We start from the raw sequence: 24,965 nt of genomic DNA on the forward strand, positions 1-24,965 counted from the left end.
AGAATTATCAGATTATAATCGTTAAACGCATATTGGAGCAGCGTAGAGGTTTTAAAAGCTCTCCTTCTCTCACGTAAGAGTGGAGGCTGTTGAGTTTATAGTAGAACGATTATGGTGATGATTCTAAGGTATATTTTCTGGGGCTACATAAGTGACAGCTACTATGGAATAGTTTTTATTCAGTTTTTTTTTTATCCGCCCGCGTTTTGTATGTCGCCTGTTTTAGACTGATGATGTCGTCTCAAGAATTTTATTAAATAACTAACCTTCTTTTAGCATCGTGTCTGCTTTATACCTGAAACAAATAAAAGGGAATAAATAATTTTGCATTAACATAGGAAAGTATTTACGTCCTCTTAGCACAGTCTTGTTCCTACTTTACCAAAGTCCTCGTGGTTAAGATCCAATTAACTTGCACGAAATATTCTCATATAAATCGGTAGGAAATCTCTCAGTTGGCACCCTGGTACGTATTACGACTACATTTATTATACCTATATATAAGAATCATGACAAACATATTTTATGTCCTAGCCTAAATGCGACTTGGAAGCCTCCATTCCGTATAACAACGGATATCGGGAGACAAAAGGTCTTTGCTATCCATAATAAGTGTATTCATAAATATAAATTATAGCCAAAGAGCCAATGGGATAATATACTTTGATACAAATTGTAAGAGTACCTGAGTGGTATACCTGTTTACTAGAGCATAAGACTTAAACCTGCCAGTTAGTTAGTTGTCACTAACACCGGATAATAACCAATTTTACTAATTACACGGAAGATTTCCGACCCAAACTCCCCAAAGAAAGGCAGTATTATGTAGAGTGATAACATCGAGCCTCTAAATAATGGAAACCTAACAAAACTGTTCTAAATTGCCCGCCTTAGAATCGCATGGTGGGTGTATAGTTCTATATCCACGGGAGTAGGATATTATTATCAGGTTGATGATGGTGTTCAGAGTGATTAATATCTATTATCTTCAATACACACTAAGTTTCAGCTCCAGCTTTTGTCAAATGAAATCCCATCGATGCTCACAGCTTTACATAAGTCTTCAGCACGCTAAGCTTCATAACTCTAGTTATTCTACGGATCTCCACAACACTTTCAGACACATATATATTTACTACCAAAATTCGAGTCTACAATTTGAAGTGAAATAAATCTTCTTAAGCCGCGCTGAGCAATCTTTGATAGATGAAAAACTTATAGGTTTTTCGTTACCGTTGATTACTTGTAAAGCTTATATTGTGTGCTTTTTTATCGTGTTTTCCATAGCTATTATTTGAATTAATTAATTGTAAAAGCCCTGTGTTATATAACAGTGTGTAACTACTTAATACATGTAAAAGTAGAAAAATAAATGACAAAATCAAAATACTTATTGTCCAAATAGTTGTTCCATTGAGTTTTGAGTTTCACAGTTGTCGGCAGGCATTATGACTACCACGATTTTTTTAAATTCGATAAGCTTAGCGCGTGGAAGGAAATATATTTTTTGTCATAAGCACCTGAATAAAATTTATACCCAGCTCTTAGACTGTTATGTATGTCCCCGCGTCCCAATTTTCTAACGCGATTCTCCGTGAAACGCTAGTAAATTGTGATGTAAATTTGTTCCTGAGTGCCGGGTAAGTTGTATGAGTGTTAGGGCCACTCCACACATAACTTTATTAAAAACTGGTGAGCGAGTCAGTGGGTATAAACACACATACGGCATTTTGGTAGTTTCATGGTTCCGTAGGCCAATAATACACATTTTCTTTGCGGTGTTATAACATTATTTTTATCTAGAATAGTAGTAGTAGAATCTCTAATAGAGTAGATTTTTCGTAAATGGTACTGGACCTCAAACAATTGTGAGGAGAATAAATGCCCAGGGATTCCCAAATCCCAACCTGAGCGTCGTTGTTCCGTAGAAAGTACAGAGGTGCACCGCGAGGCATTCCTTCTGTGGGTCAAAATAATCAAGAAATATATATTTTTTGGTAGGTAGTTTTTGCGAAGCGGTGTCAGGGCTTATCCCAGACTTTGAAATTATGTTCTTAATTCTTTGTCTTTGTCTGTTTTAAAGTATTGTTTGTTAACTGTCAAAAAGAGGTTATGCATTTACCGAATACCTGCTTCTGATTAATGTTAACCGTGTAGTGTTTACACATAGATTACTTTATTTCCAAACTGTCTTCATTTTAAATTTACGAGCACGTTGATTTCTACTAAAATATATCCAAACGTCACGAACGCACGGAAGAAAGTCCGCTTCCAGGCTGTCCACGTATGTAGGGAGCTTACGTTGAAATTTTCGGAAAATTCCCCTGCACAGTAACTCGTTTTTTCTAACCTTTCACCCCTCCTTTTCGTTGAGAGCAAAATAATTTAATGAAAAGATAAGGTTGGTTATCATGGCTGACTTTTCCGATATCCTGGTGAACTTTAAATTCAAAGATGAAACGTTCATCACATCGACCCATTACCGGCTCACTAGAGCACGGGTCTCCTCCTCCAATGAAAAGGGGTCGTTGTTGTCGTAGGCCGTAGCCCACCATGCTGGCCCAGTGCGGATTGGTGGACTCCACACACCTTTGAGAACATTATGTAGAACTCTCAGGCATGCAGGTTTAAGCAAGTGAAGCAAGTGATATTATAATAACTTAAAACGCAGATCATTTAGAAAAGTTTGAGGTGCGAGCTGGGATTCGAACTCGTGAAACCCCCTGAAAGTGAAGTCAAGGTCTACCCAATGCGCTAGCACCGCTTTACTAATACTTTAAATGCGACAGGGTGTTTGTTTGTTTGTTTGTCCTCCATTCACGCCCTAACCAAGCAACCAATCCTTGATTTTTGGAAATAGTTCAAAAGACGGATCATAACATGGGATACTTTTGTCCCGGGAAAACAAACGGTTTCCACGGGATTTGTAAAAAACCGTAACGAACGCGGAAAAAGAACGCGTGCAACATATTGCCCGCATGAAAAAATTCAGCCTGAACTACGTTCGAAGTCGTCTCGATGTTAAGATGCAATTTATCTCTAGCCAAATTTTATCAGAATAGTTTCAGGCGTGAAGGTGTACCGATTATTTCCAATTTGGAGGTTTCCTTTTTTTATTTCACTATAAGTTAGCCCTTGACAGCAATCGCACCAGCTAACGGTCCAACCTGTTAGAGGTGGCAGTTATATTAAACCCAATGCACTAATTGGTTTCGAAGTGACATCTTACCGGAACGCTAAATCGCTTAGTTACGCGTCTGTGTCGTAAACTTCCACTTATGACTACAGCGCTGACCGCTCTGCCAGGGAGGTCTTCAAACATTATACTTCATTGTATTAAAGTAATAAGTACCATCTAAATACCATCAGGTAAAAAAAGGATATTTGTGTCTAGCGCATAACCTAAACATGCATATGAAACGTTTTTAAATGCACACACAAACATGGACTGATATGCACGTCAATTAAAAGTGCACATACTCGTAGCATTCACAAAGCGTCATGTAAACTTAATTTACACAAAAAATTCAACTCACCCATAAGTTTTCGGTGAGTTCTTTCCTAAAAGCATTTTACAACAAAAATCCTACTTCCTCGATTTAGTACATTTTGTATGAACCAACGCACGCCATTGGAGGCGGGGTGGCACTGTATTGATCCTCGTGCTGACTGCTCGTGGGATCGAAAGCGAAATGTATTTATTCAAATAGGCAAAGTTTCAAATGCTCTTATGATTCGTTCACACTCGTGATTATATCACTCGCTGAACTAAAAACTAAAACTCTGGAAGTCTTCTAAAATTGTTGAGTTACCCAACGATAAGGCCGCCTTTTGTATTCTACTTCTTTCGATATGTTTCTGTTTTTATTATATTTTATATATCTTAATGTTGTGGTATACAAATTAAGAGTTTAATAATAATAATAATAACGATTCAACTGAATTAAGAACTCAATTATATACAAAACAAAAAACAAAAAAAAAATATTAGTACTCATTTGAATAATTATCAAAGGATAAATGGATATACAACGAGTTGAAGAAAACCGAAATAATACTTCAGAGGCTTAGAGGTTCTGTATTCACTGTCTCTGAGACTTATCTGTGAAATTGAAACGCTAATAGTTTTTGAGCAAATCATTGCCATAGCTTTTGTTGAAAGAAATCAGATACAGCCCTTATATTACATGCAAAAGTAAAATCAAGTGACTCCTGTCACTTTATTACGTACGCGTCCCGTACCGTATATACTATGAGCGTGTTGGTCTTTTATCTTCTATAGGGTTGTCATAAGTAAATACTTAAAATGTATTGAAGTCGCTTGTATGTAAAAATATATGCTTTCTTTGATTTAATATTTTTACAGGGTGATTCCTTATAAAATATATTTATGCACCCTTCAGCAGTATTTCGTAATTCCGTTACACGTTGTATATGTTATGCCCGACACTGGCTGACTCAGACAGAAATGTATACTTCCAACAAGCTGCCAACACGTCGTCCTCATACAAAACGTATAAATTGATAGCGCAGTTGACAACTCGTTCCTTATTTTTCTTCTCTTAATCGTGGTGTTGACGGCTGACATTAGACCCATTCTGATTTACGCAGTGGGCTGCGAGTTGCGACCCGGCTTTCTTGGTCCAAGGCCGTGCTTTGGATTTCCACAACTTGAAAAAGTTTGGGTGATGAACATGAATGTTTTTCAGTGTCTGGGTGTATATTATAAGTATTTTTGTACATTATTCATAAAAGTATCAACACAAGCTACGCTAACTTTGGGGCTAGACGGCGATTTCTATACACTTGAAAAAAAAACAACTTTTATAATATAGAGTTTAATGTATGAGAGCGAGCCAACCTTGTACCTACTAAGGTATCAGCCGTCTATTAAACTTTCGTATTTGTAAATTTCCAACTGTTTTAGGATTACTACTCGCTGCGGTTAGAGTAAACAAACCTGGTTTGCGGTCTATATGAGTATGTAATAAATCTAATCCGACAGAGCATCGTATTCATGGCTTGCGGTCATGCCTGCTTATAATGCGCATACATTGAAATGTACGATTTATTTTAGTGGTTCGATGTAGCTTTTGAACCGTTCTGGGAGTGCCTTTACTTGTAACCAAACGTCTAAAGTACAAATAAACATCACGGGTCTTAATAATAAATGAGGCATAACGTTGGAATAGTTACGCAGTGTTTTTTTGAGCTTTGAGAGCAGTGCAAACCTTCGGAATAGTTCATCTTTTGCTTTCGGCTTTTAGCTTTGCATCCCGGAATAGTAAGATATACTTATGGTGTTTTATTAAGCTCTGACATTTTAAAGATGCTATGAGTTAAAGTGTGATAGTTATTAGCGAATAACGTATTTAATTTAATTCACTGCAACCGTCTATTTTTTTTTTACTACATAATATTATAGATACCTGAAACTGCGCATCAGGTTTATGGTCAGACGGCGAACAGTTATTCATTGTAAAGTCAACATCTCATAAGGATTTTAAACTTGGCATCGAGAAGGGTTTCTTAAATAAAGTAAGGCCTCGGCTGTTCAACTTCATAGTGTCGGTACACCGGCAGGAGAATTTGGTTTTTTGAATTTATGCGTTTATTTTTGTATTTTTAGCTACCTAATCTCCGCCGTTCGTCCATAAAGGAAACAAGATACACGATTTCTCACTATACTTTTCATTATTACACACTTGTACCATATCTGGATTTGAACTGACTATACATAAATCAACATGGCAACTTATATTCTGGGAATAACACAACGACAGCGCGATCCCAGAGGGTGATCACGCTAGCTGTCGACAGAGAAGGTAAACAGTGCGAACATTCCGGTTCGGAGCGAAACGTGCGTAGAGGGTACAAGGCCGAAGATTGGTACAAGTTTGTTGTGGAGTATAAAGATTGAGGAAATTATATTACACCATACAGATTCGCTTTTCGAGGAGTGTAGCAAATTAAGCTTAATTTTCATAATATATCATATTGCAGTAAAAAAAGTACTTGTAACGCCGCTTCTATACAATATGCGTAGTGTTGATCTGTTTATAGTCGATGGTTTTTCACATACCATCAGGTGACCCAATCACAACGTACTCAAAACTAAACCGACTTTGGTGCCGTTTTTTGACGTGACAACGTCTTATAATTCGATGGAGCCGGCTGCACGCACGAAAAAACATGACGTATGCGGCGTTACCTCGCTCTGAGGCGTTCCAATCAAGGCTTGAAGTGCAAGCGAGAGCGCGGAACGAGCGATAAAGAGGCACAGTCGGCCTCCGCGTTCGACATCTGTCTCTCTCCTACTTGAGTGAGCGATGCGTCCGCGTGGACAGCTTCTATACAATAATACATTTACATGTTTTAAGGATGAAGTGCAGTGAAAAGTGAATGTGGTGTCAATTGTTTATAGCAACGATAATATCTATCAAACAAATAAAATTAAAATTTTCTTTTAAAAAATGCAACCATTCCACTTGTATTTTTTACGACGTTGTCACGTTCAACTATCGTCATTAAGCCGACTTTACAGACAACCAATTTTTTTCATTAGACAGTTTTTAGATGTATTTTTCAACGTATAGTGTTTAATTTTTATAAGGTTTAGTTATAATTCCCAATACAATTGTCTACAAGCACGAATTATAATATCGAATACTGTGTATGACGTACATGAAGCCGGCATTGTATGTGGCAACAAAAGGACACAATGCTTCTTACAACTGTACAAAAGGTCTTATAATTGAATCGATCGTATACTACAAAGTCAAACAGCCGGTGTTCGAAGAGTCAAGGTACCAGACATAACTAATGTATTCTCAATTCGTGCTGACGACCCGGTGAGAAGTCATGCTATCCTTATGTGCTTATATATAATTTATATTTTTGAAGTTATACTTCTTTTGGCGCCTTAGGGAAAAATCATGAGTAAATTTTTACGATGCACGCGCACAGCGTCACGAAAAACCGACACCCTGAGGTTAGCTATAGTCAACATTTTGGTTTTTAAAAAAAGTTTTGCAGTGTACCTACACTTTCAATTTTCAAAGTCTGCGGGCTCATTCCAAAATCTCAAATTCGAATGCGAGTTTAACTTGGTTGTGCAATAATGCGTTATAGTAAAACTTTCAATGTACTAAATACTAAATCTATTATTAGTGTGGTTTTTTCAATAAACGTTAGAATAAGGCGAAAGATAAAATGTTATCTGGTTACTAAAGAAGTATAACTTTTAACGCGTGTACACAAGTACACACACTTTTTTTTTATTAGATTGGAAGCGGTCATAGCCCGTGTGTAGGACTACGACTTCGCTTTCGAGGGGCCGAGTTCGGATCCCAGCACTGAACTAGGCCATCGTGGTAGACTACGGCCTTAAATCCTTGTCATTGTAGGAGGAGACCCTCTATAGTGGGCCGGTAATTGTTGATGTGATGAGCTAATGAGGCCAGTACCACACAGTACAGTCTTCATTTCGCTCTTTAAATGGAGCTACAAAAGCCATAAGCGATAAAACAACCGGCGTTGTCTGCTACTGAGAATGACACTTTACATCTGACTGAAATGTGAGGTTCAGTCGGAAGTTACGGGGGTAAGTGGTTTTAATCACCCGAATACGGCAAAACAAATGGTAGGTAATATATTTGACAGTTGTATTTATTATTTGTCTGTGGTATTGTCACTGTTTCGTTGGTCTAGTGCTTAGGATGTTGCAGATCACGAGGTCTTGGGTTCAATCCCAACATTTGAATGTTGAGATAAGTTGGGGAATGTATCTACGTATTAAAAAAAGAAAACAAAACTCTGTTACAGATAAAGCATAATATACACCTCACAAACTCTGTTAGTAGCTGGCTAGAATTGAACCCAGCTAGCTTGCAAAGCTAGATTCGCTTGCATAGCCTTTTTTCTCTATGGCACTGAGTGGCGTGCGCTTCATACAAACGTAAAAGCACTGCCTACCTTTCTACGTCATAGATAATGACTCAGTACGTTAGAATCTAAATATCGGAATCTAAACTAAGCATCTTTTATTAGGGTAATAACTAGCCATGTTTGAAAACCATAGCACCCGACCAGTGGCGTGCATAGAGGGTATGCACAGGGTATGCAGATGATATAAAATGAACAAAATCTCCAGACATATTTAGTATAAATTTAGCTAAGTTCCTAAATTATATTCAGACAATTAAACTAATATTTTTGTAATGTACATCGGTAACTGACTTAGTATACGTTTTGGCTAGCTGTAAGTATACTAAGGATATACATAAATAAATAAAAAAATAATTATGCTTACACGCCTAGTGCCAAAACAAGTTAGTTCAATTCTTTGCCGAGTAGCAAAGCGTAGTTAGATAGCGCCGGATTAACTCCCAAAAATCAGGTCCGAAAGTGAAACATTTGGCATATGAAATAGGTACCTAATTTAGTTGCATAATGACTACAAGTTACATAATGCAAATGAAGTGCCGGGAAAAGTACACATGGCCCACGGTCGGTGTTTGCACGCAAACATTTTAGCGGCCCCACATCAGCGGTTATTAAGTCATAATAATTACTAAGTCCACAGTTACATGTACCAAAGTTAAGTACCACGAATAAGGGTGCTGAAATTGCTAAAAATATGTTTTTTTATGTGCGATATAAGAAGATAGAAGCGATGATAAGCAGTGGGTAGGAGCTCGACGTTCGGGGGGCTTAGTTCGAATCCCAGTCGACTTCACTATACCTCTTAGCGATAAGGCCGCCTTTGCGCATATGTTTTGTATTATCGTTTGTTTTGTTAACCTAGCGTTCTATTTGTATGTGCAAAAAATACTTCTTCTTCTTCTCTAACTTTTATATATTATGTGCGTTTTAAGTAGTTAAAATATCACTTGATTGAACTGTGAAGGAAAACATCGCGAGGAAGTCTGCATACCTGAGAGTTCTACATACTGTTCTCAAAGGTATGTGGAGTCCACCAATCCGTACTGGGCCAGCGTGGTGGACTACGGCCTTAACCCCTTCTCATTGTTGGTGGAGACCCGTGCCCTGTAGTGGGCCGGTAATAGGATGATATAATTGAGTGAATGAGTTATGGTTACTAAGATGACTGATGAATATTTTTATAAATAATATACATAAATGCTTAGAAATTTTATTTATTTATTTAAGTATATATACATTAGTTATACCTTTAACCCACTTACAGACAAGGTTATACAAATTAATTTATATACACGTAAAATTTTTAAATAAAAAGAATAATTGGCCATATGTTAGGGTGAATATTAGACTTCTAACTAGATATATTCCATCTAGATAGTCTAGGATATCTTAATAAATCAACCACGAACTTTCGGCTTATAAGTACTTATTATGTGTATTTTTTGTTGTTGCTAACCTGAACATTTAGTTATGTATAAGCAAATGCAAGCACTAATTACCTATGTTGTACATAACATGATAGACTTACCTGCTATTAAAACACTAACAAGACATTAAAATGTGCAATGACACTACAAAAACACCATACAAATAAATTTATCACTGTTCTATTACAACACACCAAACGCTCTGGAATTATCCAGATGCATATAAACACCCAGACACTGAAAAACATTCATGCTCATCACACAAACATTTTCCAGTAGTGGAAATCGGACCCACGCCAGTCGCTGCAAACTGCGCCAATCGGCCTTCAATATGATAATAATGTTGTTAAGAAGAGAGAAGTAATATACCTTGATTATAATACCATTACAAACCCACAACACGACATGGATATCTTCTCAGCTTACTAGCCAAGTACGGATTGCTGAACATCACACGTTTTTAAGAACATTATGGAAGATTAAGTAGATCGAAACTGCAACGTTTCCTACTAGATGACGCTACAGTCGCTATAAGACTAATATGAATGGCATATACTAATTTCGGCATCGACGGTAGGAGAGCCTTAGCTTAATTGGTGAAAGCGCTCAGGCCGCGATTGCCAGAGTCGCAGGTTCAAATCCTGTGGGTTCCGAAAATTTTTATATGCATTTTAAATTTATAAAATTATGGAGAACTCTTAGGTATGCAGGTTTCCTCACGGTGTTTTCCTTCGGCGTTAAATAAAGTGATATTTAAATAGCTTAAAACAGAAATAGCTCCGAAAAGTTAAGTTGAAGTTCAAACCTAAAGCCGGTTAAGACTTTGCATGTTATATTATCATAAGTAGCTTGTAACAGACCACTGCTAGACTAAAGGCCTCTAAAGGCCTCTAAAAAATTACCGGGCTGGCAGTGGCTTGCACTTCATAGATGCAAAAAACCACTGCCTACCCTAAAATTTATATATAACTAGTATAGGAGGTGGATTTTTGCCATTTGATGCAATCTCCCTGCTGTGTGCATACCCTGGTAAGTAACTTGGTGATCACAGTAGAAGATAATAGTAACACATAGGACGCTACTGCCCGTTTCTCCGTATTCTCTTAATCGCCTCGTACGACACCTGCGAGAATAGGAGTCGTTTGAAAACTGTTTTCTGACCTGCCGCCACCAAACGGAATAAAAATTATTAATAAAAGATCTACTTTAAATTAAATATAAGTATATTGATATTTGTAATAGTATTTTAGAAGTGAAACTTCTTTAAAATCGTTGTGATCTCAAACTCGATGAAACTAATAGAGACACAAACATATAAATGTATAGGATTCATTACACATTTCGTTTTCTATTTAATTTACCAACGAAACCGAATAATATAAAGAAATAAACACATAAATGTATAGGACAGAGTAAGATACAAAACGTTATACATTTTTTTACTTATTCTAGTTACAATGGAAACTAAATGACCTTAAATTTATTCTTATAGTTCTGATACTCTACATCCACCTCGATCTCTCGTAGGCTACTTTTCAGAAGTAACACTTCTGCCGTGTGTGAATAAATTGCACAGGATTTTTTTTTAAATTATAGATTATTATATAGATATTCGTTTAAAAATAAAAAGAAATAACAGAAGAAATGTAGGTCTAACTAAACCAAATCAATGATAACATCCTATTCATGATACCAATGTGTCGCAGAAACAGAATCCAACTCATATTGACGCAGGATTTTGCAATAAAACAGGAGCTCAAAGATACGCTAAGGTTATTTTCCTTGTTATTCTGTGGTTTTTATAAAACCTCCAAAATAATTTAAATGCGATGGGCACAAGTGCAACCCTTTTTTTTAACACTTTGAGAGAATACTTGTTTTTAAGGTTGACTGTTACAGATATATAAAAAAATTACAGTTACAGAAAATCCAAACCTAAACAATGATACTTGTGCGAAATCTGTTGTAAAGAACTCTCTAAACAAAATTAAATTGGTAGGTGAATAATATACTAGTAGGTAAATACACTGGTAGGTGAATAAGTGTACTATGTTCGTCAGAAAGAACCTAAAGCAAAATTAGAGAGTCAATTTAGTTTATATGGAGATCCGACCATTAACATATAGACTCAAAGACTCAAGGTTGGAGGTTTTGTTTTAAAATCCCAATGAACTGGCTAGGAAGGGAATCTAAGATAGGTGATCTATTAAAACAACTGTTATACGGAGTGAGTCAAAGTCAAAGTCAAAAATACTTTTATTCAAGTAGGCCCGGCCCATAGGTTGCACTTGTGATGCGTACATTTCATGAGAATTACACGGTAGTAAGATGATGGCGATAACCATATTCGTAAACTAAAAAACTAAAGCTACGAGGGTTCCAAACCCCATAAGCGGTCGCACTCGGATGCACAGGTTTTTTCTATAAAGTGCCAATGCCTCCAATGCGGCCTTTCTATTGTTTAATACCGTTAACCCGTTCGTCAAACGCGCGTCGTGTTTGCGAAGAAAACGCTATCTGCATGGGCCTTAAATTGTTTAACCCATTCATTCTGATGTTATCTGCACATGGTTTCTGCTATAAACTTTCAGTTCCCGATGACTCTGGGGACTTGCAATCGCACCTCTGAGCTATTCAGATTGTCAGAGAGTAAACACATTATGTCCTCTCGTTATACAGCCATAACCCAACCAGCCCGTATAAAGCTGTTGTCAGCACGGTAGGTAATAATGACTTTATAGCACTGATGTACGACTAAAATGTTTGTTGGCAAACAACGATCCGTGTGCTAAGGGGGTACCCATGTGGATATAGTAGTGTATTCTGACTCGCATTTCATTTGCATTTTCTAACTAAAGGTAGATCGGGTTACGGGTTTATTAAAAAAGAGTTTACTATATATATAGTATTTCGGGTATTGCTCTTGCGATAGACTTAGCCTTTTTTTATAAAATTACATGAAATAGCTTCGGCAAGCACGTAAACTCCAGAACCAAGTTTTTTTTTTATCATCATAAAGTTAAGTTAAATAGGTATAATATATAATATATAAGCGCTTGGAATACATTTCTTCAAGCTAAATTTTATGCACTTGTGCATAAAAGTATATGCAGTTATAATTAATTTTCTGGCTTTGGGTTCCAGTATTGTTGATCATGAGGCATTTATGTGAGGATTTTTTTTGATGTTAAGAATTCATAAACACTACATTGTTAGTTTAGTTTTTTTTAGTTTATTAAAATTTGTTTTCGTCCATTTTGTTGATTATATTAATTTATTCCTTCGTGTTCAAATATCCACATATTTTATGAATCAAATGACAGCAACGACAAGAAAATAACTTAGGAACGCCCGTTCATCACCACTTGACGAATAGTTTATTTATGTAGTCTGTGCTCAGGAGAATATGAGCAATTATACTACAGAAAGGAGCTGTGCGATCGATATATATAAACTTAGATCACGCAAATCCCTTCGTGCCAAATTTAAAGAAATAGGTATACTTACAGTAGCCTCGCAATATATTTATAATAATATAATCTTTATTAAACAAAACATAAACAAAAAGTCGATATAAACAGTCGACTTACTAGAAACGGATATAAATTTGTGATATCTGCATATTGTCTGAGAAAAGTACAGAAATCCTTTGTGGGGATGGGTATATGCTTTTATAACATGATACCAAAGGTAATATTAGATCTACCTTTACCTAAGTTTAAACAATATATTAAAACACATTTAACTAATCGTGGTTACTACACGATTGATGAATTCCTTAACGACAAGGCTGCTTGGAAGCAGGCCACTCCGCTCTCATCTCTCACAAAACAGAAAAATTCTAAAGATTGTTAAACTATAAAATGATGTTGGAAAAGAGCAATTTGCTGAGTTCCTTGCCGGCTCTTCTAAGTGGCCTGCCTCTGACTTCCGAACCGGTGGTAGAGTCACTACAAACACGACTGACTTGACGTTTCAAAAGTGCTTATAAACTAGGAATACTTGAAATAAATGAATTTTTAATTTTGAATTGGCGGGAAATCACAAAATTAATTGTAGTGGTTTTTGTTAATCTATTCTATATATTGTTTTGGTTGTTTTTTTTAGAAATAATTTAATTTATTTACAATATTTAATTACTTCGCAATTGAAATAAAAAACGTTGCCTTATTTGGTCATTAAAACCAATTTTATCTTTCATTTAAATATTAACATTTGATCTGACGCGGGAATCCATTTTTAGACCTCGAAGCAATTTCCTCGCAGTCGAAGCGAAAAGCAGTGTGTGTAGCTCGGTCATATAACTCATTTTATGTCCTTGTAGTGTCTACTATTTTTTTAACTCCCTTTAACTATGTTCGCGAAGAATTGTTTTCCCGTTCCCCGCGGATACAGTAGCAATCCCTGAAAGTAGTTTTTTTTTAATCCCGCGCAATATAACCGGTTGTTTTCCACGGATAAAAGTACCACCCGTCACCACGATGCAAGATTTCGACAGAATCCGTTTAACTCGAAGCCCTAGAAAATAGTTAACAAACAAACAGCAATCATACACACTTTTGCATTTATAATATTAAGTAAGGATGTTTTTGGGTCATGCAGTACTTATTTTGAATTTACAGACGGACATTCTATTTTCATTTTGATGAAATGTAAAAAAGTTTAGGCCACATCGGCAATCAAAGCGCAATTAATAACGACGCTCCTTCAGCGTGTTGAGGCAGGAGAGTGGAAATATTCAAAGGAATTTTTAATTTAAGGAAATGTTCAAATCTTTTAATTACGACCTCTTTTTAAGCTAAATTGTACAAATAAATTGTGTCCGAATACGTAATAGGATTGAAATACCGAAAACGTAGTTATGTGTTCAAAGTAGAGTGAGAGTAACTGTTTTATTTTGACAGCCGCTTGGCGCAGTAAGCAGCGACCCTGCTTTCTGAGTCCAGGGCCGTGGGTTCGATTTACACAACGGAAACTGTTTGTGTGATGAACATAAATGCTTTTCAGTGGCTGGGTATCTATAAAAATAAAAATAAAAAATAAAAAAGCCTTTTATTTCCTGTAACTTACATTGACATACCTAAGATAGTTTAAAGTTAGTATTTTATTTTTCGTTTACTTAATATTTATTATTATGAATGTTAGTTTATTACAAGAACCCCAGATTGGGTAAAGGCCTCCTCCAACGATGTCCATTTTTCTCTATCCTTTGCTACTTTAGCCCAATTTGGGCCGGCTATTTTTTTGATCTCGTCCTCCCACCGTGTCACTGGTCTCCCTCTGGCTCTTTTGCCTTCCGTGCCTTTCCACATAGTTGCTCTCACGGTCCACCTCCGGTCTGTAAGCCTCGCTATATGACCTGCCCATTTCCACTTCAGTTTTAATGCATAGCTCAAGGCATTTGTTGCTTTTGTTATGGATCTTATTTTTGTATGGCGTATTTTATCAAGTTTTTTTATGCTGAGCATGCTGCGTTCTAGTCCTCGCTGGCAGGTGTTGATTTTTTGTTTTGATTTGGCCGTAAATTTCCATGTCTGGCAGCCGTATGTCAGGCAAGGTAGGAGGCTAGAGTTCATGATCTTTGTTTTTATTTTTACAGGCATGTTACTTTTAAAAATTTCTTTCAGGCTCCAATATTTATTCCACGTTTGTTGAACTCTTCTTCCTATCTCTATGTCATTATTTGTTTTATCAAAACTAATTGTTTTTCCCAAATATATGTATTTTTCTGCGTATTCTAGTGGGCTTCCGTTAATTAATATTGGTATCTTGCAACTGTTTGTCATCGTCATAGTCTTTGTGAGATTGATTTCCAAACCTACATCTGCGCTGGCTAACTGTAAAGATTTTATCATATATTGCAGCTGTGAGCTTGTCTCGGATAATATCACTATGTCATCTGCAAACCTCAAATGACTTAAGAAAGCGTCATGTATATAGAGTCCTAGTTTGTTCCAGTCCAACTTGCTAAAGATTGTTTCTAAAATGGTTATAAATATTGTAGATGAGAGCGGATCACCCTGTCTTAAACCCCTCTCTATGCGGAAACTTGGGCCCAGGTTTTCTAACTTTATTTTAGCCGTATTATTTTTGTATATGCATCTAATGACCTCTATATACACCTCGCTAACTTCTTGTTTCTTTAAGCTTTCCCAGATACTTGCGTGTGTTACAGTGTCGAACGCTTTTTGGTAATCAATAAATGCGAGATATAGGGGTCTTTGATGTTCCTGGTATTTCTCAATAATTAACTCAAGGGTGTGTATATGGTCGATTGTAGAGAAAGCCTTCCTGAATCCTGCCTGCTCTACAGGTTGTCTAGCTCCAATTGTGGGACTAATTCTAGCGTTTATAATCGTGGAGAACAACTTGTATAGAGTCGGTAGCAAACTTATGGGTCTGTAGTTGCTGGGTATCTATCTGTATATTATAAGTATTTATGTATATTATTCATAAAAATATTCATCAGTCATCTTAGCATAACACAAGCTACGCTTACTTTGGGGCTAGAGGGCGATGTGTACTGTCGTAGTATACTTATTTATTTATATATTTATATTTATAAGCCTGCGCGACCTTCCTCGCGCAGCGGTGAGCGATGTGGTTTTAAATGGTAGGTCCCCGGATCAAACCCCGGCAGCGGCCATTTAGGAATTTATAATTTCTTAATTTTGTATGGTCTGGTCTGGTGGCTTCGGCCGTTGCTTGTAACCCCCTTCCCGATTGCCGCTAAGCGATTTAGCGTCTCGGGACCATGTCGCGTGGAAACTAATCAGAGCTTAATATGACTGCTATACGCCTTTCAGGTTAGCCCGTTGCCATCTTAGATTGCATCATCACATAACAGCTAGTGGCGTGCACTTCATACATGCACAGAAGCACTGCCTACCCTAAAATTTATAAATAACTCGTAAAGGAGGAGAATTTTTGGCATTGTATGCAATTTTCCTGCTGTATGCATACCCTGGTAGAAACCCAGTGCACGCCACTGATACCAGCAGATAAGAATGCAGTCAAGGGCTAACTTTTAGTAGTATAATGTATAAATTATTTTTAAATAAAGAAAAAAACCGACTACAACATACGACCAAGAACGAAAATGCGAAAAAAAATTGCTACTTTGTTGTTTTTGTTTTACATTATTGTTGATTTTTTAATAACAGCACGACCGATTGCGATAAAATGGGACCACCTGGAAAGCATGCCATTTAAAACAAAAAAAGAATTTTTCAAATCAGTTCAGGCGTTTTCATCATAAAAAAAAGATTCCGACAAATTGAGAACCTCTTACTTTTTGAAGTCGGTTTAATAAAAAAAAAAGTCTCACTAGTTATCTTTTGTCCTACTTAATCTGGTGCCTCTACTACATGGCCGGACGTTTGAAGTTGCGTCGTAGTTGTGCATGGGACGGGAATATCCGCTCTAACAAGGAAAACAATTTCCGCAACTTCTTCAGGAATTAAAACAACAAGTTAAAATGGAAAATAATATGCAAGAAAACTTTTCTTTGACATGGATTTATTTTTCCACAATTAACTCCGCAGTTGATATTTCCAAGTCATTTACTATTTTATTAAAAAAAATAACAGTGACCTCCCGCTTACTAAGTAAATAAGTTCATCTGAGTTTTCATAGTCAACATTACGCTTAGCATATAAATCTTACGAGACAGGTATCTGGAGTTTAAGCATTTACGATGGTCAAATGGCTTTGGAATATCATTATATTTTAGAATGGCTTAACACCACTTTTTTTTTATTCCACTACAAGTAAGCCTTTGACTGCTATCTCACCTGATGCAGTCTAAGATGGCTACGTAGCGGCCTCCACGTAACCGAACTAGATGGCGCTACAAAAATCCTGCATCGCGCTAGCGAAGTGTTCACAAAAATTGACTATACATACAACTTCCAAAGATGATTGTTCGTCTTCGTTCGTTCGTCGAGCGTATCACCACAGTTCCCGTACAGCTAACATCTCTTAAACTCATCATTTGAATGGCTAACCTGTTAGGGAGTATGGGAATTACATTAAATCCATAAGTAACCCTAATCCGTTTCTACGCGACATCGTACCAGAATGCTAAGTCGCTTGGCGGTACGTCTTTGTCGGTAGGGTGGTAAAGCAGAGGCAAGGCAGAAGCCACCCACCACAACCACAATTTGAGGCCTGACTCGCGTGATCGTACACAGTAGGTACCTCGTCTCTTATTCCCAGTAGTACTGTTTCAGTTCTTCTATTCAGGAATAAAACCCAGTAAATAATTCGTTCAACAGAACTGGATAACATGGATTCTGTATAAGCACTGGGTACTGTAACAGATCTCGTTATCCAGAGTCAGAATCAAAGTTAATTTATTAGTTAGTACAATTATTATTGAAAGCGTGCATACAATCTTATAATGTTCTTAATAAAAATAATAAATATACTACGACAATACACACATCGCCATCTATCAATAAAAGTGCATTCGGCTATCAATAAAAGTGTTTTACCTACACTTGGAGGAAATTTTAAAATGTATATAAAAGTTGGAAACGCCAGGATTTGACTCTCTGGCAATCGGGGCCTAAGCGCTTTCCCACTAATTTTTTTAGTTATAATTGACGAATCAAGCCGATGCCCCACCTGATGGTAAGTAAATAATAAATAATAAATAAATATACTACGACAATACACACATCGCCATCTAGCCCCAAATTAAGCGTAGCTTGTATTATGGGTAACAAGATAGCTGATGAATATTTTTATGAATATAATACACATAAATACTTATAATATACAGATAAACACCCAGACATTGAAAAACAATCATGTTCATCACACAAAGATTTTCCAGTTGTGGAGATCGAACCCACGGCCTGGGACTCAGAAAGCAGGGTCGCTGCCCACTGCGCCAGTCGGCTGTCAACTGTAAGTCGAAAACATGTATATACAGAGCCTATACATAAAACTTCACAGGAGTCGTGAAGGAGTACGTCTTGCAACATGCCGCCCAGTGTCCATCAAAGATTTTGCCACGTGCCTGTAATGAAACCGGCAACCACGCTCTTCAGACCGGATGCTGCGTAGCGGCAGAAATAAGCATGGCGATAGTACTGCCACGAACGAGCTGTCACAACAACGTCTACTACTACTAAAACTACTACTATACATACAATACAATACAGTAGACAGTATACAATATTACGTAAAATATATATTAAAAAAAACTAGAATTTTTAAACACAATAATTTTAAATACAATGTATGAAGTATGAATTTTACAGCTTGTAAATTATACTTTTCATTTTAATTTGAAGAAAAGTTTGTCGACCTATCCTGTAAAAAGGCTATTAAAAGTTACCCCCGCGAGTAGCTTTTAATAGCCTTTGTTATCCAGTTCTGATCTAAAACCTTAGCATTTGTTACCAAAGGCTTCGCTTGCCAGCTACACTTACCAAAATTCAAAATTCAAACATTTTAATTTCAGTCTGTTTGTAGTGACTCTACCACCGGTTCGGAAAGCAGATCAGATATTTTTTAACCTGGAAAAGTAAAGAGTTCCTCCAGAAAGCCACGGACAACAACTAGTATGAATAAGTCTATCTACATTTAAAAGGAAGTTAGCAAAAAGATTGAAGCCCAAAGCACTTTGTGTCCTGTGGTGAAACGGAATACATTTGGCAAAGAGTAAGACTTGCCCAGAGTTTACATGTTTAGTATTCCAGATGTGTAGAATTTTTATTTGCGTTAGGCTTTACGTACGTAGTCTTTATTTGGCCACGAACTGCCAAACACAATTTTCTTTGAGCCCCTGTGATATTGACTATGGACTTAGAGAAAAAAACTTCACTTGAGTGTGTAGCTACGAAAATTCATTTTATTAGCATCCATCGCACATGCTGCATATCTTATTTTTATTCCACAACAAGTTCGCCTAATTTCTTAGACAAATATATAAAAGTTTCGTAGGTACATAAGCCCGAAATATAATAAATAATAATCAATAAATATACTACGACAATACACACATCGTCATCTAGCCCCAAAGTGTTATGGGTACTAAAATAGCAGATGAATATTTTTATATTATAAGTATTTATGTGTATGAATCATAAATACTTATAATTAACAGATAAACACCCATTCACTGGAAAACATTCATGTTCATCACACCCATATTTTTAAATCGAAAATGCGGCCTTAGAAGCAGAAAGCAGGGTTTCTGCTTTTTTATAGTTGAATTAATTCTGAACTGTAATAATAGAAGAAGGAAATAATAGAAGTATTCTTTGTCTTGTTTCCATTGTATTTTAACTAGCATCCTTAAGCTAAATCCTACTAAAAACTTTAATTTTTGCTCGCAAGTCTTAGCCAAAATACCAGCTACTCGACAAACTAATTGTGAACAGTAATAATAGAAGAAGGAAATAATAGAAGTACCCTAAAGGGTTAAGAAAAGTATGAAAAAGTAGAAAGGATTGGTTCCGTTGCAATTGGCATTCTACTAAAAAGTTTAACTTTACATAACTGCACATAAATCTTAGCTAAAACAACAGCTACTCAACAAATTAATCGTGAACAGTAAACCAAAATCCAATATAACTCAAGTGAAGGATGTGCAGTGAACAGTTTCCGGGGAAATTAATAAAGCGACGTCCTCGACCCGGGTTCGCCAGGCGCTTGACCCGCGCCTGGATAATAATTTGTAGCAAATGGACGCATGCAGAAATGTTAGTTTAAATTTATACCTCTACTAGCTGTTATTGTGTTTATTACAAATCCTGGGAACCCTTTGTTATATATGGGATAAAAAGTAGCCTCTGTTACTCTCCGTCCTTTCAACTAACTCAATGGAAAAAATCATGGTCAGGTAAGGACAACAAACAAACATTCTCGCATTTATAATATTAAATTCAAAATTCATTTATTTCAAGTAGGCCCAGTTTGCAAGCACTTTTGAAACGTCAAGTCAGTCTGTTTGTTGTGACTCTACAACCGGAATCTGTTCGGAAGGCAGCTTCACCGAGAAACTCAGCAGATTGCTCTTTTTTAACATCCTTTTGCAGTGTACAATGAAAAAATAAATGTCTAATAAATTTTCTATCTTGTGAGAGATGAGAGCGGAATATGGATTAAGTATGGATTTCCACTACTGTTGGTTACCACTTCCGCTTTACTGATCGTAGTTTCTCGTCATTATCTTTATAAATAAGCTCTCTTAGGCACGACATTTACCATCACAAAGCCGTGCGACCAAGAATTTAGCGTTCCAGTATGATGCCACGTATTCAGAGCTGTGGATGTATTCAGCAAATGAGTGTAAACACACAAAGGAGGCCTTTCCAGACCTTAACACATGACTGACAGCCAATCTACTAAAACTAAATCGGAACAAACTAAGGACGGTTAAGTATAACGGCGCCTCTGACGCGATATTATTTTTAAAAACAATGACGTCAGCAATACTGACGTCATTTTCCTCGTCGTTATCGTAACTTTCCATGTTAGCAGTAATAAGGACTTGTTTTTCCAAATAATTGTTTATTTCACTTAAATAAAGTTATCACAACAATATAGAGCTCTGCTCGGTTTGGCTACTCGTGCCAGAATGATCCGCAAGACACTGAACACTCTGTATTTATAAAGAACACCCAGGTGGGGTGATAAGCAATCTATTGTTTACAGGTGGTGTACATAAATTAGCTAATGATCTTTAATTATGAGAATAACAATTACAATTTATCTTTAATCAATTTAGTTTTTAGGGTAATCAATTTAGCAACTTCATATGTCGTTGCGCCGATAAGTATGATAAGCATTGCCAATGAAACAAACACAGTTTCATTTTAGGTACGACAGTCCTCTGTGCTGATCATGCATGGAGGCAGATGAAACACCGACACACGTATTGCTCCGGTGTAGAGGAGTAGCAGAGCAATGCGCAGCATACCTCAGCTCCCCAGCATCACTCCTTGCACTTGCGACCTGGGCGGCCTGCTAAGCTTCTGAAGTGAGCTCGGTCGGCTGGAGTGACCCAGCGGGGAGCCGGACCAGTGGTTCTACGTACAACGGAAGGTTCCGGCCGACCAAGTACGGAGACATGCCCAGGGAAAGAAGAAGATGATGCCACGTATAAACCGATCAAGGGTGGTTTTATTAACTGTCACGCCCTAACAGGTTGGCTCGCTACCATCTTAGACTGCATTATCACTTATCACGAGATATAGCAGTCAAGGGTTAATATGTGAAAAAGAACATCGAATTGTTAACTTAAATTTCCAAATTCAATTTCAAATCCAAAAATGTTTTATTCATGTATACCTTATGAAGATTTCATACATTTAACGTGATAAAACGAATGTTAAGTGATTGTGATAACTGCATTCGTTAACTTAAAACTAAAGCTGGGTTCCAAACGCGCCCTGGTCTAAGAGTCCACAGCAAACTTAGCCAGGTCACCATCTCGCAATCGAGTTAATGTTTAGCTATGAAGTTTTAGCAATTCATAACCAAGCTTTTTTATCATACATGTAATCGTTAATATTATAATAGGTTTTTCCTATAAACTCCTACCTCTTCGATAACTTAACTTAACTCTTCGGACAAATAGCGTGATGTTACATTCGTTTCGTCTTAGCGTGCCGCGTGTCATAGAATATAATATGACGTCATGGAAATCAAAAATGGCGGATACGAAAAATAGAAATAAGCTTTTACCCATAATTGCTCGACGCCGACAGCTTAACTCGTATCAACTCAACAAATGATATTAAAGCTATTTAAACAATTTTAATATATCAATTATCTCGTATCAGTCAAATCGAAATAAGGGGAATTATAAATTATTAATGAAAAATAAAGTGGAATGAGCTATGAACTACAGATGATATCTATTAAATATTGCTGTTATATATGCATAAAGGTCTCTTTTACGCAGCAACGGAGCAAAAGAGTGCATACTGTATAATGGATCTCAAGAGAGAAAAATAGGTTACATCCTTGAAATTACCACCACGCAGAAAAAGTCCATATTAATTATTATAATTAGTGACTTGACTACAATCTCACCTGGTGTTAAGTGATTATGCACACTAAGATGGTAGCGGGCTAACCTGTTAGGGACTATGACAATTACATAGAACCCCACCTAATCGGTTTCTACGCGACTTCGTACCGGAATGCTAAAACTCTTAACGGCACGTCTTTGTTGGTAGAGTGGTAACTAACCACGGCCGAAGCCTCCCACCAGACCAGACATTCAGAAATTAGAAATTCCCAAATTACCTCTGAATCGGACCTCCAACTTAAAACCACAGCGTTCAGCGCTGCGCGAGGAAGGTCGTTAAAACCTGTAATTTACCTCATTTGTACACGACGTATTTTAAATGTTGCTAAAAAAACTACATTCCTACATTGTACTATAACTTCCTACTAAGATAAAAAAAAGTATGTTATCAATATCCGTGTGGCGCGTAGCAATGTAGATTTTACCCGCCACTGCGTTCGTTTGAATATATGTTTTTAAAACAATGAGAGACTAACTGTCATATAAGACTAAGAACATTGAATAATAAAGTCTAGAGTGGAGCAAACAAATACTGACATAGTACATCAATGTCTAAGAACATGGACTCAATTCTGAGAAGAATGATTGACATTGACAGAATGTTGTCGCCCAGCAAAATCGTATTTTTGAAGGTTTACTTTTGGCGCGTTAGGGAAAAATTGTGTCAGTAATTTATACGATGCGCGCGCACACACACCGTCATAAAAAACCGACACCCTGAAGTTAGATATGAGGTTTAACAGTGTACACTTTCAATTGTCAATGTCTGCGGGCTCACTCCGGAAATTTTAATGTTGAGTGAAACTTGGTTGGTTGGTTTTTTTTTGTGATATTTAAATAAACATCATTTGACTAGATGATGCGTTATAATAAAACTTTGACTGTACCTATTAAATAACTTTTTTTTTTCTATTGATAGTGTTATGTTTTATAAAGACTTAGAATAAGGCGAAAGATAAAATTTTTGATTTTTTTTTATCTTGTTACGCCGAAGAAGTATAACTTCTACCGCGTATATTGTACACACAAGATGATTTTTTTTTATAACAGTAACAATTGACGGACAAAGCAAAAGTAAAGAAAAATCTAAGTACAGCTTTTTGTGACAGAGCTCGTCCGGGGAACAGTGGCGCTCATAGAGGGTATGCACACGGTATGCAGATGTTTAAACAATTAAGGAAATCTCCTACCCTAAGCCTACCCTTTAGTATTTATAACTCGTACTAGAGATTTTCATCATTTTGTATCATCTGTATACCCTGTGCATACCCTCTATGCACGCCACTGCTGGGGAAGTACTATCGCCATGCTTATTTCAGCCGCAAAGCAGTATTGTTGCAATGCTGTGTTCCGGACTGAAGGGCGTGGTTGCCGGAGTGTAGTTACTCCATGTCCATGGCCCATGAGGCTTAAAACTAACGCCTCAAATTTATGGACACAGCCTGCCTGCATGCCCTGTGAAATGTTTCCCCGTTTATACTGAGCCTGTCCCTACACCTGCTTGGTCCGTCAATTATTACTATAAAAAGAAATGGTCCACCTGATGGTAAGTGGAAACCCATCGCCTATAAACACAGCAACACTTCGCAGGGTATGCGAGAGGCCCGTCCTACAAAATGCCGCCCTGTGCCCATCAATCTGAGGCGTAGGTGATAAGCCAAATGTGCTTGTAATTATACCGACAACCACGCGCTTCAGACCGGAGAACAGCAATGCTGCTTGGCGGCAGAAAGAAGCATAGCGTCAGCACTACAGTCACAAAAAGCTCTACTTCTAATCTTTATATATCTATTTCTTGTGTGCGTGTGTATGTCACTGAACTCCTCCTAAACGGCCGGACCGATTACAATGAATTTTTCGGTATGCGTTTGGGTGGCACCCTGGATGGTTTAGATTCACAAATCAGCCCGACAGATGGCGCTGGGGTCCGCTAGTAATATTATAATTTCGTGCCATTCGCCACTGTATCACAAACATACAGAATTCTCACTAAGCTATTGCATGCATTGCATTTAGTCCAAAAACAGAGAAAACGCCCCGCGCGCGTCTCACTTCTCACCCGCTTAATGTTGCTAGCTCACAAACTTTTCCTATTTTCCCCATTCTATGGTAAACGTTTAGAAAATTAGAGGTAAAATAATTACTGTCAACTGCTAAATGGAGTGAAGTAACTAACGGCCTGTTCGAGAAATACTACTAAAGTGAAGTGGTTTTTGTTGTTTCAATATTATTCGTGTAAACGTTTTCTGTATGATCTTAATTCTGTGCCACTGGCATTCCAATCCTGCTTGTGTAAGTTGTAATTTTATCAATATGCATTAGAATTAATTAACTTAAATAAAATATCACTTGCATCAACGGTGAAGGACAACATCGTGAGGAAACCTGCATGCCTGAATATCCATAATGTTCTTAAAGGCGTGTGATGTCCACCAATCTGCATTGGGATAGCTTGGTGGACTACGACCTTAACGCCTTCCCATTGTGGGACAAGACCCGTGCCCTGTTGTGGGCCAGTAATGAGTTGATATTATGACGATTGC

At 37.1% G+C, this 24,965-nt stretch overlaps 1 protein-coding gene across 10 annotated transcripts in view; it reads right to left on the minus strand.

Annotated features, from left to right (window-relative positions):
- Window positions 1-24,965, minus strand: part of LOC120627767 — a 236,230-nt gene that overhangs the window by 66,474 nt on the left and 144,791 nt on the right. For all 10 annotated transcript variants that reach the window (XM_039895841.1, XM_039895832.1, XM_039895867.1 and 7 more), the window contains one exon: window positions 267-295. The gene's annotated coding sequence lies outside the window, so the exon portion shown is untranslated. The remainder of the gene's footprint in view (window positions 1-266; window positions 296-24,965) is intronic.

Source organism: Pararge aegeria, chromosome 2 (genome assembly GCF_905163445.1).
Source record: "Pararge aegeria chromosome 2, ilParAegt1.1, whole genome shotgun sequence".
NCBI classification, from domain to species: domain Eukaryota; kingdom Metazoa; phylum Arthropoda; class Insecta; order Lepidoptera; family Nymphalidae; genus Pararge; species Pararge aegeria.